Genomic DNA, 14,818 nt, shown 5'->3' on the forward strand with positions numbered 1-14,818 from the left:
GGCGAACTCGGCAGCCATCGGGGCCGAGATCCAGCGCTTCGAGTCGGTGCACCCCAACATCTACTCCATCTACGAGCTGCTGGAGCGGGTGGAGGAGCCCGTGCTGCAGAACCAGATCCGCGAGCATGTCATCGCTATCGAAGGTGAGACGGCGGCCCCGGCACGGCGGGGAGAGGGAGCGAGCGGCGCACGGTGCCCCAAAACCTCCCCCAACCCCTGGCCCTGCATCCCCCAAAACCTCCCCCAACCCCTGGCCCTGCATGCTCCAAAACCTCCCCAGCCCATGGCGCTGTGCTCCCCCCAAAGCCTCCCCAGCCCATGGCCCTGCGCCCCGAAACCCTCCCGCAGCCCTCTGCTCTGCTCCCCCGCACCAAACGTCCGCCAGTCCTGTTCTCCGTCTCAAGCCTCCCCCAGCGCATGGCTCTGTTTATTCACATCCCCCCCTCCTTCTCCAAGACCACGGCTCTGTTTATCCATCCCCTCCCAGACCTCCTCAAGACCATGGCTCTGTTTCTTACCCCTCCCTCCCTGGTCCCCTTCTTCCCCATCATTGCCACCCCGTAAATAGCCCTGTCCCCTCCTCCATGGTCTTACTCCCCCTCATCTCGCAAGCCCATGGTCCTGCTCCCCACTCCCTCCATCTCCCCCTTCGCCCGTGCCCCCCAGCCCATGCCCGCGGGTTTTGGGGAGCAGCTGCCTCCCCGCTCCTGCCTGCCTGCCCTTCCTTCCTCCACCCCTCGTGGCTGGTGTTTTCAGGGAGCAGGAGGTGTTCCCGCTTGGTCCCCATCATTTCCTCGGCGCTGCATGTCCCGGGTGGGATTTGTGGGGTTTGGGATCCCTCTGTTGGGATTTCTGGGGTTTAGAAGTTGTTCTGCTCCTCGTCCGCTGCTGCTGTGCGGGAGAGCAGCGGGCTCCTTCGGGCTGGGGTACGGTGGGAAGGGTGATGCTCGCTTTGCCTGCGGAAGAGTTCGGGAAAATGAAATTTTCTCCGGCGCTGCCTGCAGCATGTGACGGAGACAGTGTGGGGCTGTGGTTTGGTGGTGTGAAGCGGGTAAACAAGACGTGCTGCTGGGTTACGGAGCGGTGTCGGTCTGTGCAGTAGTGTAAAAGCAGGTCGGGAGGCAAGATGGAGATAACAGCCCTCTAAGCTTAGATTTATGTGCGTGTATCCCCGCAGGAGCACTACAGAGGCTTGAACTGCTTAGGATGCACAAAGTAAGGAAAGAAATCACCAGCGTAGGGAAGTGTGCAGATATTTTTTAACTGTCGGTGCAGTTCAAAAGAGCAAACGGTATTGGCTAGGAATATGTATTTTGTGGAGAAATTTATGACTTATTTTGCATGATAACTTGCTGAGCTTCACATCATGTGCTTTTCCAACTGGAGTATCCTGGCGCTGTTTTGGAAGGGATTCAAGGTAGCAGAGTGTGATGTACAGCAGCTGAGATAGAGCTGCCTAAAACTGTCTTGTGTTGATGGCCTAGCTGCTCTTTAAATGATATGTAATCAAAAAGTCCCGATGGAAAAGCTGCTATTGAGATTGTTGCCTGAAAGATTTATTTGTGTGCCTCTGAAGCAGTGGAGCTTGAATAGACAGACATCCTGGCTCTTGCAGTTAACATTTTGGGGTTAGTGTGTTGTGTGGCATGGCAGGGAGGCTGGCAGTGCCTGTCACTTATTACAGAGCAGTCCCCAACTCAGATCTACATCTGACCAAGTGTGTGCTGGAGATTTGTGCATATTCTCTGTTTTATCAGTCACTACTGAGATTGTGGTGTGGGGCTGTCCCCTCCTGCGGGTGCTTTGCCTTTTCTTTCATCTCCTGAGGAGTTTAAAACTTATTAATACATCTGCTGGGAAGCACTGTCCCCTTCTCCGTGCTGCTGCTGTTTGGATTTCTGTGGGATGGATGATGCCTGCAGCAGAGTGTTTTTTCAAGTGGTAATTAATACATGTTTCCGTGGTGTAAATGTGTTTGTGAATAAGATGCTTGGGCTCCAGTGATGTGCCAAGCTTGTGTGGAAGTGGGAGGAGGATGTGGAGCACTGGATGTAGTTATCTCCTTAGCATGTGACTCCTGATAGTCTTTTCATGTATTAATGATTTCTGTTACCTAACTGTGGCTCAGCTCGTTTGTCAATCACAAAGACTTGAAAACCAAAATAGCACTCTAAAAAACATGTTTCAAGAGCTGAGAGGATGAGTAAAACCTTCACAGATAATTTGCTGTCTAACTTTTATTGGACACTGAGTCATGAGAGCAGTAGCTCTGATAGCTGGGAACGATTTATCTAGAAAATGAGTGTATTGTATGTCTTCTGAGGGCTCTTCAGCTAGCTCTTAAATATTTAAAAATTGAATAGTTACAGAGTTAGAGGTAAACAACAACTCCTCACCCCTTTGGATTACAACTCCACCAGGCTGTGTTTTTTGGTAAACCTCCTTTAGCTAACTCTTTCTCACTGATAGCAGCTTTTAAATCTGTGTGGTAGTGCCATGTGTTGCATATAGGAAAAACAGACATTTGGGTTGTGGTGGTTGCCTTCCAGTTTTGCTGCAAAGAGCTTAGTGTTGTGCTGATAACTCCCCAAATCACAAAATCTTTTAACCTCAGGGTACTTGAGGTTCACTGACAGGAATTGTGGTGTGGTTGGCATGTGGCTGCTGTGAGAAAATATAAAGTGACTTCCTGGAAGAGTTCCTTCCACTGCAAGGAGAACTGTACCCCATAAAGAGAAGAGTATAGTCTTGTTAAGTTCAGGCTGCTTTTAACATCAACTCCAACCTACATGTGCTCCTTGAACTGCTCATTTAATACTCTCCTGCTCAAGAGAGGTTTGACAGCTCTGGAGAAGAACATGCTTGGAATTTTAAGCAATTTGGGACTTTCAGTGAAGTGGAGTTCCTATTACTGATTCCTAGAGTTTTCTTTCCTACGTAGAGTGGCAGTGTCTTTCCAGCACTTCAGGTTTTATTGGCAATGTCAACCCTCTTCCTTTTTACATTTGGAGTTCATAGGGGTGTCTGGGCATACTGCTGGACCAAAGATTGTTGAAATAATCTGAAATTCAAACTCCCCCCTCTGCAGTGTTGTTTATATTCAAGTGCAAGAGTGCTATCTAATATGAAGGGAGCAAGTGCTCAACTGGGTGCTGGATTGATTTGTCTTTACTTTTTTGCACAGAGATTTCTTGCCTTGTGTTATTCTAGTTACATGTGATACTGGATAAAACAGTTCTGGGGGATAGTGCTTCATTAGTTTTTCCTCAGTGGATGAAGGTGCTAAAATAAAAGTGGGCTGCTTCCAGGTTCTTGCATGTCTCAGAGTTGCAGAGCCAACAGTTGAAAAGCATTTGTTCTGTATTTTTTGTAGGAAGTTTATGCTAAGTAACCAATCCGTTTTACAGTAACTTAGACTGTTATATTAGTTTAATGATGGTGTAATTAATATTATTATCCTGTTACACAGACTTTACCATAGTAAAATCTGCCTTCCCATGTTCTGTAGTTCACAGCACCACTGCTTGGTCAACATTAAACATTCCTTATAGCAAGTATGTTGTGTGCTTAGAAACAGGGAGAGAAAATGTGAATTGCCTTCAGTGGGCTTTGGGGTACTGAAAATATCCAGAGGTTCCATGGTGTGGTGATCTGCAAGGGTGGGTAACAGCTGAATATGTCAGTTCCAGTTTCTCACCATCCAGGCTCAGACCAGCACTATATTTTTATAAACTTTAGCAAGATGGAAAACCAAGGGAAGATGGTGAAAAATCTGATTTTTAATGCTTCACGAAAAGACTTTAAAAAACTTCAGCCAAGATGATGTACACATTATTAATAGTCTATAAAAATACTCATATACTTAGTACTAACATGCTGATGCAGCACGTGTTGAGCATCTCAAGTAATTTTTATTTATTTAAGGGGAAATTATTGCTTTAATTGGTAAGAATGCCATACCAGACATCATGCAGGTATGAACTGCTGTGTTCCAGAGCATTTTGTGATCTTTATTCTAGTTTTTCTGTTAAAAGTAATTTTTAAAAAGGTATGCTGTACATGCTAGTTTTAATTTTGAAATGATGATTATGTGATTATGAAGAAATAATCTAAGTCTTAGGGGAAATGAGATTGTACATTGGAAATAACTTGCTCAAGGCAGTGCAAAGATACACTGGCAAGCATGTGGGTGGGAGAAAATGGGAGAAGGTACAAACCTTGATTTATTTTTTTCCTTCTGGTCACTTTTAAAAGTACTGTTTGCTGAAAATAAAGTAATTCAGGGTGGAGGTAAAACTCTTGAAGTACATGAGCCTTAGAGGCATCTGGTTGTTGTAGCTCTCCAACTTTACAGCCCCTTGGATGCTGGCATTGAGTCTGTTGAGAGCAATGTTACAGCAGGAGCTATACTCAGTCTTGAGTTGAGGCAGCAGTGGTGTCTTAACACTTCTGCTGCTATTGAAGGCTGAGACTAGTTACTTGAAAAATGCCTGTGCTGCAAAAGCATTGTTCTCTCTAGGGAAATACAAGACTGTAACTGTTCCAGGCCAGCTTAGGCAGGGCTTGGAGCAACCTGGGGTAGTGGAAGGTGTCCCTGCCCATGGCAGGGGGTGCAATGGGATGGGCTTTAAGGTCCCTTCCAGCCCAAACCATTCTGGGAGTCTCTGGGTACTTGCCCTATTATTTCAGCACATCAAAGGAACGGTGGCATAGTTCAGCTATTTAGGCATCACTGACCAAAGCTGAAGAAACCCTCAGAAAATCACATAAAACAATTGCATCTAGAAACCACAATAGCAATTGGCCTCTTTGAGCTTTTGTTATGTTTGCATCTTGGAACTGTGGCTCAAACTGTGTAATTTGACAGATCAATCTGATTCTCCCAACAGCCATCTTGTTTCAGTTTGCTGGCTGAGCACAACAGAGCATGGCAATGTGCTGGTTTTGTTGGTTTGCTGAGGGATTAAGTCTAGGTGATTCAGGTGTGGGGAATCTGCCCACAGAGCTGGTGAGTAAGTGTATCCTGGTAAATTCTGAGCTTGCACAAACATGGTGAGCGTCGACTTGGGTGAGGATTGTTTCCTGTCACAGCTAGGGCAACGTGCTGGGGACAGGTCTCTTAATGCACTTTTCTGCTGATTGTGTGCCTGAAACTTCATGCCCTGAGCTGTTAACCTGCCTCAAAGGTAACATTCAGAAGGTGCTGAGGCCCTGGCACTGGGTGCCCAGAGCAGCTGTGGCTGCCCCTGGATCCCTGGAAGTGCCCAAGGCCAGGCTGGACAGGGCTTGGAGCAACCTGGCATAGTGGGATGGTCCCTGCCCGTGGCAGGGGGTGGAATTTGATGATCGTGAAGGTCCGTTCCAAACCATTCTGTGATCTACTCTTGTTGTCTGTAGGCCTGCAGTGTGAAGAAGTTGGTGAATGCAGCATGTGTTTTGCTGTTTGTGTGGCTCATATGCAAATGGAAAGATATTTCTTTTTAATGCTGAGGATGTCAGACTCCAACGTGTGGGTAAATGAGAACACTCAAATGTGTGATATTAACTGTACTTGCAGAGTAAACTAAAAACTAGGTTTGATAGTTGTGTCTGAAGTTCCTGGAATGTCTTATTCTGGCTTTAAATTATATGCTTCACTGCTGTTCTCTGCAAAAGCTGCATGATTAAATATCAGCTGCTTTTGAGCAAGCGCAGGAGACTTGCAGATCAAGAGGAAAGCCTTAAACCATTAACTGGTGAGGATAACTTCTTTCCCCGGGGCACAAAAGGAGACCTGCTGTAGATCAGCTGATGTTGACGGAGCAAACGTGTAGTGAGGCTTTGGAGTTTTCAGGGAGTGTGCTCGGCCTTCTCCACCGTTTGCTTAGGGGGATTAGTTGAAAGCAGCAGGCAATAATGCTGATACAAGGGTTCGTGCTGCTGTGTATACATACCACTGTTTTTATTTCTATTTAAATTGGCAAATGAGTCCTGCTCCCTAAGAGGGGCACTCGGCGGTGCAGCAGATAGCCCATTGGATTTGCTTTTGCTCAGCTCGGGCTCTTGGGAAAAGGAAACACTTTGGAAGCTGGGTTGCTGCTGTGTTTGTGTTCTGCATTGTACTGAGCACTAACAAATGGCTGTTGTGGTTTCCGGGAGGTGACAGCGGTGCTCAAGCTAAGTGTCTTCACAGGACTTATCTTCCAATTAGGAGAAGTGCTTCTTTTCCAGCACTTGAAGTAGCCATAGGCTTAGCCTTAACTTAGCCACCTGAAGGAGTTGTATCTTTGAGGTTTGTATCTTTGATCATGCTGTGAAACCTCGTATTCCCACCTCAATTATGTCATTAATTGCTAATATTTAAGGGATGCACTTATAACTATAAGGCTGCAGTATGTTTGTAAGTGAAATTTAAAAATCCCACATTCTTTTTGGCTAATGAAAGAGGCTTGGAGTAGTGCCAGGCAGTTGAACAACTCCCCAGACTTCAGGAATACTCTGTTCTCTGCTGCGTCACCACTGGGATTGGTTTTGTCCTTACCAATGAGCAAGGTGAATGGTAGTGTTGATATTTTTAGCAAATCTTTGAAGAAAAGGTAATATAAGCTCCAGAAAAATCTCAGAACTCAGTTGCATCTCAACTGTGTGACCTTTTGCTGACAGTGCATTTCAAACATCCCTTTCTGCAATTGTTAGTTTTTATGTGAGGGGTTTTCTGGGTGACCTTCGTACACACGGCTTTCTATCAGTTGTGGAACAAATCCAAAATGATTGCTTAGTAATCTAAAGTGGATAAAGTTTTCTGTTCTGAAACAGCAAGTGGTATATTCAATAGTTTTGATAATCCTGATGTCTGTGGGAGTAAGAGATTTGTCTTCTGTTATATTAGTTTTTGTCCTTGACTGCCTTCAAGCACTGTTTGTACTTTGAGTCACCTGTATTGAGGGAGAACTGTGGCTCAGCTTCTCTTTTGTGTTCCTGCCTGTCCTCACACCATGAAACAGAGCAAAGGCAGTGCCAGATGTGGACAAGTTGGGATGTTGCTGATTTTTGATGTTTGACTTTTGTGATTTCTGTACCAATGGAGACTGAAAAGGAGGGTGATTTTAACCTGGTGTCTATAAGGAGAGACTTTTCAACTCCTTCCTAGTAGGTTTTGAAGTTGTTTGCAGTTAATTTGTGCTTCTCTTGTAATTGTGTTAAAGTTATAAATGCAGCATAAATCTTGTGATTTATGTTAGAAATAAGGTAATGTCTCACTTAGATGTATTTTGGCTACCAGGAGTCTATGATTTCTTAGAAAGTTTGTTTTAAATTTAGTCCCGAGGTGGAAACGGTGAGGATGTCAGGTTTCCTTGGTGGTGGTGAGTCCATTGTGGGCATCTGGCAATTCCAAAGCCCTCTGGAAGTATTTAATCATTTTTTTCTTAAGTGGGTAGAAGCAGATGTGTTACTTAATCAGTATGTGCACATTCAGCCTCATTAATGCAATTTCAGGATCCTGACTAATCTATTTGGAGCCTGCATAGTGGTACAGATGACAGGGTGTTAAGATAGTGGTGCATTTCTAAACCAGAGAATGACTTGTTCTTTCACTTTTCTTTCTTACTGCTTAAATAAGCTTCAGTTAACCACTTCAGGAAGCCAGAGCTAAAACCACAGGGTTGATCTGTGTGAAAGATGTAATTTCACTGTTTCCTTTGTAGCTTTACTAGTTTTCATAGTGGGATAATGAATGTAAACCCAATGATGAGACAGTTACTTTGTTTGGTAACTTCCCCTTTTATCCCAAAGAAAGATACAGGCAAGTAAAGGGACTCTGGGGAGCACTGGAATTCAATCTATAGCTTTGTGTGTATTGCTTTGTGTTTGTCTGTGAGAAGCTTAAATTTTCAATTTTTTCTCATTGTTTTAAAGGGATTGAGGGACTGTTTATAGCTTAGACCAAATCAATGCTCAACATGACTTAACTCAAAACCTCGACTTGGTAGTGCTTACATTTTCTATTAAACTAAAACCACAGATGCTGTTCCTTTTAGTAAATTCCTTATTAATTCTACCACTGTCTCTATAATTTACAACTGCCTTCTCCAGTTCCATAACCAGAGGGAGGGATGACACAGCCAGGCAGTCACTGTGGCAGGGTATTGTGGCATCAGGACTGGGTTATACAGATACAGCAGGTTCGAATGTGAGAGATCCTTATCTTTGTTTGAGCTTCTCATGCTCAGGACAGCAGCCAGGACGCCTGTCTTTTTGGTATCACAGCAACTGTGCTCTCCAGAGGAAATATGCTAAAAGCATGGCACTGGAATGCCCAGACAGCAATCATTTAAATGGATCCTATTTAACCAGGCAAGTGCTGCTGTGTCCGAGTTAACCCCTTGTGTGCCAGGAGCTGTCTGCATCACTTGGGCAACATCCCAGCTCAGGTGCCTGGCATGTGAATTTAGAGATGGCCAGTGGACAAATGAGGAATTTTGTGCCTGGTTGGGATAATCTTGGACTTGGAAGTTTTAGTGTTGAACTTGTCCTATTTTTCTTTTTTTTCCCCCCTAAATTCTCCCCAGTATCTGTGGAACCCTTTGTTAGAGCATCTCTAACAGCTCAAAGCTGCATTGATGATGTTTAGGTTGGATTTTAGGAAAAGGCTCTTCTCCCAGAGGGTGCTGGGCACTGCTCAGGCTCCCCAGGGAATGGGGACAGCGCCAAGGCTGCCAGAGCTCCAGGAGGGTTTGGACAACTCTCCCAGGGATGCCCAGGGTGGGATTGTTGGGGTGTCTGTGCAGGACCAGGAGTTGGATCAATGATCCTTGTGGATCAGGATTATTCCAGCTCAGGAGATTCTGTGGTTCTGGAGGGTGACCTTGCTGTGCAAGATCAGACAGTGTTTGGACAGCTGCTGTTTTTCATCCAGCAGTGAATTTCCTCAAAGATAGATCAGTGCCAAACAGGGAAATGCTCCATAACTGGGGAGGTGAGGAGGAGATTGAAATGTCTAAGGCTGTGGATGGTTTGATAAACATGAAGTTGAAATACATGGCCAGGTCCAGGAAACAATCTTAAGTAGGCTTGCCTAGAAACTTAGGGAGGGTAGTTTTAGAGCTATGTAAATGCATTGTAGAAAGGATCTAGGAGTGTTCTCAAAGCATAAAAATGATTGTGGCTTTGCAGTTTAAATCTGCTGCTCTGAACTAGGTTAGCAGGTGCAAATTGATGGAATGGTCCTTTTCCCACCTGCTTTCTATACTGTTACAGCCAGAATTACTCATTCACTGAAATTCCTTGAGGTGGCTTGAACGTTTATAGTAATTTTCATGTCTCCAAGGCAAAAATCAGGTCATCCCTCAGCCTTCCCGTGGCAGCTGAAGCACACAAATGCAGCCAAGAAATCTATAAAGCCAATTTATGGCAGGAACCAATGGCACTTCTTGTCATAGACTTGGCCTAAGAAATTACCTGTGCTGCTTTCAAAAAGTTGATCTGACTGCAGGGTGCAAAGGATCTCTTGGAAACTCATTTCATCCGTTTAGTAATGCTGGAATAGCAAGAAGGAGTAATTGAGCTGCCATTGGATTCTTAGGTTAGAATATTGATGTATTTTCTTTTGTAAATTTATGTAATGGTCTGAGTTAGGCTTCAGTGACCGAGTTGTTCCTGATGTGGAAAGAGAAAACATTAATTAATATTAAGTCATAGTAAACTGTTACAGCCATAGTACAGCTCATGGAGAGGCCTGGTAGGTGTTTATATTTAGGTGAGGTGATGTGACATGACAAATTTGGCCTGCTAAGAAATAATCCAAAGTCAGAGATAGGCACTTACTATCACTGAAGTGACATACAGCTTAATATCTGCTGCTGTGGGAGGCAGGTTATGGAGCAGGTATGGAGAGAGAGAAAGATGGGCTGTAAATCTCTGATTTGGATCACTGTTGAGCACTAAAACTAGAATGATAGCTTGGAAAGTCTTAAGAGATGTATTTGATTGTGAGGATTCTGATAATAAAAATCACTTTGTCATGAATTGTACTATCTCTGTTTCTGGCCAGAAGGTGTTATTGGTTGTGCTACCAAGGGTACAATTGTCAACTATCAAATCTAATAAAGAATGACAATGAAGGAAAATAATGTACCATTGCTGTCATGAACATAAAATCAATGATGTAGCAGAGTTTAAAGTGCTTTTGTAGTAAAGCTTTGTTCATATTTTCAATACATGCTAAAGAATTAATAGGATTATTTTCTTTCCACTGTGAATAAGCCGAGTAATAGTTTTCCTGCCTAAAATTAGTTTTGGATTGCTGTTCAGGCTTGGGGTTGAAAGATCTCTGGGAGTCCCTGGGCCAGCTTCTGAGCCCCACTGCACAGGGTGGTGACATGAATGATTGATGATGAGACTGTAAGAATTGACGATTGTGCAGGTATGTTCTGAATACAGCAAAATCTATAGCTGCAGCCTGAGTGCAGGTGGGACCTGGCTGGAGTGGTTTATCATTTTTCCATGGCAGTTCTGCTACTTGAATGGCAGTCTGTAGTTCCACCCTTGGAACTGAGTAAATGAAAGCAGGGAGGAGCAGAAACAAGCTGAGGAAAACGATTCCTATACCCTGAGGCAACTCATCCATTTAGTCCCCTTTCATTATTTTTCTCATGCAAAATAAGAGTCTAATTTTAACCTGCATTAATTAAGCTTCAAAAATGCCTCACCGCTATGAGGTTGTGGCATTTAAGAGCATCTGGATGTAGAACAGTGCATCAGTTTATGCATGGAAGGATCCGGCTGTTGGCTTCTTTGAAAATGAACTTTAGGTAGGGTGGGGCACAGCTTGCTGCAGCAAAAAGCTGCACTGAGTACCCGGGTGTGACCCCTGAGCTGGAGGGAGGATGTGGGTCGGTATCTGGGTGCCAGGTGATCAGTACCGACAGCAGACACCTGCCTCGATAGCTGCCTCATAGCTGATCAAGGTAGTATTGGAGCTGAGCTCAGGAGCCCTAGGTGGCTTCCAGGAAGAGACATCACTTCTCTGGGAATATTTTGCTTACTGGAACATCTTGCTGCCCGCATAATAGGATTCAGTCAGAGGATTGCTGGTTTGATTTATGATGCTAATTGGCGTGGTGGTTGATGTGAACTGCATGTACTAATTGCTCACTTGCTAATCCTCTCCAAATTATCTGACAAAAGCTTTTAGGATGGAGCATTACATGTGTTTTAAAACTGGTCTGCAGACGAATGTAAACAATTGGGGGCCCTTGTTTTGTTTTAAATGCCGAATTCAAGTGCTGGTCCATTTTAGTCCCTGTAATGTTAAAGGAGAAATTCAGTGGCTTTCATGTAGTCTCGTTGTTGTTCTTTGTGGGATTTAAACAACAGCTGAAAAAATATTTCAGAACATGCTTCCCCTCCCCTTTAAACTGGAAAATTGCCGTCATCTATATGGTAATAGTTTTTATGTGTTATCTATATGGTGAAGGCAGAGTATGTCTGTCTGTGCAGGTTTATGTAATGGAAAACACGGTGTGCCTTTTGAGTTGGTCGTGGTGATGTCAGTGCAGCAAAAACTGCAGTGGGAAAACATAAGGAAGATAAAATGGAGATATTCATGCAATGTTGGGATAAAGAAGGTATTTTGGCTGTGATTCTGGTAGAGGATATGTGCTTTGACTATTTTACTGTGCAAACCAATGAAGTTTAATATAAACCAGAGAGATTTTGTATTTCCAGGCTGATAGGGAAAATCCTGATGTTAGATTATGGAATGCAGTAGTCTGAAGAGATGACTTTTACCTTTTCTTAAATAAGACAAGAGCTGTTTCAGGAGGGAGCTGATTCTTCAGATTGAGAATTGTACAGCCTGCTCTGTGTGAATGGGGAGGATTGCTTTGCTTCTGTAAGATATTGGATTAAAGTGGGTGTTTGACAAAATGAACATTAATCTATCTCAAACTTAATATTTCAAGGTGATTTAGACACTTTAATCATATCAAATTTTCTAATTTGAGCCTGACTGGCTTGCTCTCACAGCAAGCACTGAAACGAGATTACAGACAGCTGAAAGAAATTAGTCAATTTGGAAGCAAAAAGCATTTAAATACAGGTGTTTGGCTGTGATTTGAATACAGCCTGTCAACAGCAAGAGGCAAAATACCTCAGTGACCTAAAAAGTGCAAATATGTCCCTTTAGGGATTACTTGTTGTTAGGTAATGACATGTTATTAAAATTGAAGCTCACATTTATATCCCTTGATTTGCTAAGTAGGCCAATAGCTTTTTTAAAATCCTGGTTGATAAATGGGGAAAAAAATTTTTGTCAGAATTTGTAGGGATGCAGGTAACTACTGCCGGTGTTTTGGATGATTATTTTTGAAATTAATATGTAAATAAGGTGGTGTACTCAGGCTGAACCAGCTACCTGCTAGAAGCTTGAATACAAATACCATCATCTTGGAAGAAAGCAGCACTGGAGTGTTTTAGAAGTTGTCTGGTATTCCTGAATTCCACTGAAAGGGGCTGTCAGAGGAACCTGTGTTACCATGCAACGTGGAGACATTTCTCCTCCTTGCCTGACATTCTGCAGCTGGTTTTGTGTGGTTCTCACACTGTTTCTCTACTCAGCAGGTAGAAATATTGCCTGCTAGGTAAGTGGTGATATTTGATAAAAGCTGGTGAGTGATGCCACATTAGGGAAATGAAATATGGATAAATTACAGTTACAAATGGGATTAGATCTTTTTTCAAACAAGATCATTGAAGATGTAAGTAAAAAAAAAAATCCGAAACAACAACCTGCTACAAACAGTTGTGTAAATCTGTGTTCTTCCTGAGAATGAACAGTGCCTCTGTCTCTTGTTTGCCTCTGTGAACTTGATGCCATCAATAAAAAGGCTGTTCCTAGCTAGGTATGTCAGCAGAGACTGGACATTTTTTGTCCTCAGGGTAATATATTCCCTGGACAGAGATTAAGGTATAGGTTTCACTGGGAATAGTGTGTGGAGAGCACTGCAGAGTGCCAGAAAAACCCTCTCCTACCCTGTGACTCTTTGTTTGGGTTGGTTTTTATTGTAACCACTCTTGGGTCCTTGGCTTGTGTGATGTATCTGCTCTGAGGATCACCTCTGGATTGAGGAAAATTGTTACCTGTGGATGTAACAGGCACTTCTGACAGATTCAGGAGTTGAAAACTAAAATCAAGAACAAGTGCAGGGGGCTTCAACTTGAAGATACTTGATTGAAATTTACATAAAGGTGTAGAAAAGCAGCAGTGATGGCAACATGATCAGCAGTGATCGTCTTACACGATAATACTGATTATGAACTGTCCTCTAGATTTTGTATTGCCAAATTGTTGTTGTATTACCATCCTATACAGACTCAAATAATAAAAAAGCAAAGAATTAGACAAGACTAATTTTGGTCCAGTTTTTAAAGCAGAATGTAAAACCTGAGTCTTAGGAGATAGTAGAGTAAGCATATTGAAAATGTGGCCTCTGTAGTAGTGACAGTGGCTCATCTGTTGGCATCCATGGTGGATTTTGTGTTTTGGGTGCTGTGGCCAAGCTACTGCAGGAGCAATTCCACATTGAGCAGAGGGAACTGAAAGCCCAGTGTGGTTGCTGCTGGCCCTGGAACTTGAATCAGTTGCTAAAAATGTACATGGAGATGTCTGTCTGTAACCCAAAACACCTGAGTGAAGAGCAATGGACTTGGAAAGGCTGAGAGCTGTGTATGGGGGAACTCAGGTTTGATGTCCTTGGGAATGTGGGCAGGTGGAAGCTCTGATGCTGATGAGGGATGTGACCATCATGGGGAGAGAGTGTGAGATTTGTTTTCTAGCTGTAATAGCTTGTAAGTAATTCCTGTAGAGCTGTAAGAATGGATCTCAATGGTCAAGATAGCTGTATATGCTTGAGCCATGGGATAGTGAGTGGTTTCCTCACTTGCAGGGAGCATTTTTTGCTCAATTTGCCTCCAAGCAGGACAAACATAGGTGATGGCTGGAATGCAGCAGCTTCAGTGTACATTGCTTTTACTCTCCCAGACTTCTTGAGTACTTGCAGGCTGTTGGCTTTTGGAAGCAAAAAGAAACCAAATTCTTGTAATAGTCAAGGACAAACAGCTGTTCTGGAAGACTTTGAGATAGGAAGTAAAATGACATAACTTGAGAGAATTTTGAAGGCTTCTGGATTATCACTTTAGTGTGCTTGAATGTTGTGAAGGGATTTGCTGGATCCGGTTCTGCTTCTGGTCCCTGTGATTGCCAACTTTCAGACCAATTTCTATATTTAGACATCTATGTGTGCTATGTAATAATGAGCAGCTGATGTAAAAGCAAATATTTTTAACTGCTTGGCACTTTTTAAAATTGCTTCTTACATCCACTTGTCAGCAAATGTATGAATTTGGAGTTAACTTTTACCTGTTTAAAATAAAACCCAGTGTATTAATTCCTTTAAAAGAACAGTAAATCAAATTTCTTGTATTTATGTTGCATTCAAGTGGCAGGTGATGGGGAGTATTCCTAAGAAGTAATAGATAAGGGCTAATGACAAATTGTGGTATAAGATGGAAATAATTGAGATTGAAAATCAGATCTGTTCTCTGTAACATGTTTTTCATCCAGGGGCTGACTTGCATAAAGGCAACAAACTGTTTGAGCTTCTGCTCTTTGTTTACTCTTGAGGAGGTGGAAGCTTTATGTTGAGAAAAGGACTTGGAATTTGTTGTCTTCTTATAACATGTGGCTGATTGCTAATCTTATGGAAATGATGTATTGAGCAGATGAGACCTGATTAATAATAAATAAAGATGCTGAGAGTGATGGGGGGGGGGGGGGGAA

The 14,818-nt window shown here is 43.1% G+C and overlaps 1 protein-coding gene across 1 annotated transcript in view; it reads left to right on the top strand.

Annotated features, from left to right (window-relative positions):
* Nucleotides 1-6: 6 nt before the first annotated feature.
* Nucleotides 7-14,818, top strand: part of AGAP1 (ArfGAP with GTPase domain, ankyrin repeat and PH domain 1) — a gene marked incomplete at its 3' end in the record, with an annotated part of 314,049 nt that continues 299,237 nt past the window's right edge. Inside the window, exon 1 of the mRNA XM_031063812.1 lies at nt 7-143. The remainder of the gene's footprint in view (nt 144-14,818) is intronic.

Source organism: Geospiza fortis, unplaced genomic scaffold, assembly GCF_000277835.1.
Source record: "Geospiza fortis unplaced genomic scaffold, GeoFor_1.0 scaffold179, whole genome shotgun sequence".
Classification (NCBI taxonomy): Eukaryota; Metazoa; Chordata; class Aves; order Passeriformes; family Thraupidae; genus Geospiza; species Geospiza fortis.